This window comes from Oncorhynchus clarkii, chromosome 16, assembly GCF_045791955.1.
Source record: "Oncorhynchus clarkii lewisi isolate Uvic-CL-2024 chromosome 16, UVic_Ocla_1.0, whole genome shotgun sequence".
NCBI classification, from domain to species: Eukaryota; Metazoa; Chordata; class Actinopteri; order Salmoniformes; family Salmonidae; genus Oncorhynchus; species Oncorhynchus clarkii.
The window spans coordinates 45,530,520-45,532,557 of record NC_092162.1 but is presented as its reverse complement, the minus strand read 5'-3'; positions in this window follow the sequence as shown (position 1 = coordinate 45,532,557).

The window sequence follows — 2,038 nt, the reverse complement described above, 5'->3', positions numbered from 1 at the left end:
CAGCTGGCTGGTGTGTTTACAGACATATTCAATCAATCCTTATCCCAGTCTGCTGTTCCCACATGCTTCAAGATGGCTACCATTGTTCCTGTTCCCAAGAAAGGTAAGGTAACGGAGCTAAACGACTACCGCCCCCGTAGCACTCACTTCCGTCATCATGAAGTGCTTTGAGAGACTAGTCAAGGACCATATCACCTCCACCCTACCTGACACTCTAGACCCACTCCAATTTGCTTACCAATAGGTCCACAGACGACACAATCGCAACCACACTGCCCTAACCAATCTGGACAAGAGGAATACCTATGTGAGAATGCTGTTTATCGACTACAGCCTAGCATTTAACACCATAGTACCCTCCAAACTCAACATCAAGAGACCCTGGGTATTGACCCCGGCCTGTGCAACTGGGTACTGGACTTCCTGACGGGCCGCCCCCAGGTGGTGAGGGTAGGTAACAACATCTCCACCCCGCTGATCCTCAACACTGGGGCCCCACATGGGTGTGTTCTGAGCACTCTCCTGTAATCCCTGTTCACCCACGACTGCGTGGCCATGCACGCCTCCAACTCAATCATCGAGTTTGCAGACGAAACTACAGTGGTAGGCTTGATTGACAACGGCGAGACGGCCTACAGGGAGGAGGTGATGGCCCTCGGAGTGTGGTGTCAGGAAAATAACCTCACACTCAACGTCAACAAAACAAAGGAGATGATCGTGGACTTCAGGAAACAGCAGAGGGAGCACCCCCCTATCCACATCGACGGGACAGTAGTGGAGAGGGTAGTAAGTTAAGTTCCTCTGCGTACACATCACGGACAAACTGAATTGGTCCACCCACACAGACAGCGTGGTGAAGAAGGCGCAGCAGCGCCTCTTCAACCGCAGGAGGCTGAAGAAATTTGGCTAGTCACCTAAAACCCTCACAAACCTTTACAGATGCACAATCGAGAGCATCCTGTCGGGCTGTATCACCGCCTGGTACGGCAACTGCTCCGCCCATAACCGTAAGACTCTCCAGAGGGTAGTGAGGTCTGCACAACGCATCACCGGGGGCAAACTACCTGCCCTCCAGGACACCTACACCACTCGATGTCACAGGAAGGCCATAAAGATCATCAAGGACAACAACCACCCGAGCCACTGCCTGTTCACCCCGCTATCATCCAGAAGGCGAGGTCAGTACAGGTGCATCAAAGCAGGGACCGAAAGACTGAAAAACAGCTTCTATCTCAAGGCCATCACCACTAACATTGAGTGGCTGCTGCCAACATACTGACTCAACTCCAGCCACTTAAATAATGGAAAAATTGATGTAAAATTGTATCACTAGCCACTGTAAACAATGCCACTTAATATGTTTACATACCCTACATTACTCATCTCATATGTATATACTGTACTCTATACCATCTACTGCATCTTGCCTATGCCGTTCTGTACCATCACTCATTCATATATTTTTATGTACATATTCTTTATCCCCTTACACTTGTGTGTGTATAAGGTAGTTGTGACATTTTTAGGTTAGATTACTCGTTGGTTATTACTGCATTGTCGGAACTAGAAGCACAAGCATTTTGACTTTAATTTTTTTTTTTTTTTAACTGTGACTTGAAAAAATGCTAAACATCTATATTTTTTAAAGAGCCGTTTGGGAGCCAAAAGAACGGTCTCTTTTTGGTGAGCTGAGCCGAACGAGCAGGCTGACTGAAGAGCCAGAATGCCCATCACTAAAGGAGACGGGAACGGTTCAGGTTAAACACGTTTTACATCACCCACATTGGGAACTGCACACTGCAGCCAGGGGCTTCTCACTCTACGCCCCCTGGTGTAGGGGGAAGGGCCTGGACTTCATTCAACCAATCACAATAAGATGCGTGAATCCAAAGGATGAAACATCAAATGAATTGGCTACATAACGTGCTTCAAAAGTAGCATTACCTCAGCTTCTGAATTGCCAAGTCATTAGGGGAAAGCACTCAAAATACATTTTAAAAAGGAAAACAGTTTGTTTAGAATACCACATGCCCAACGA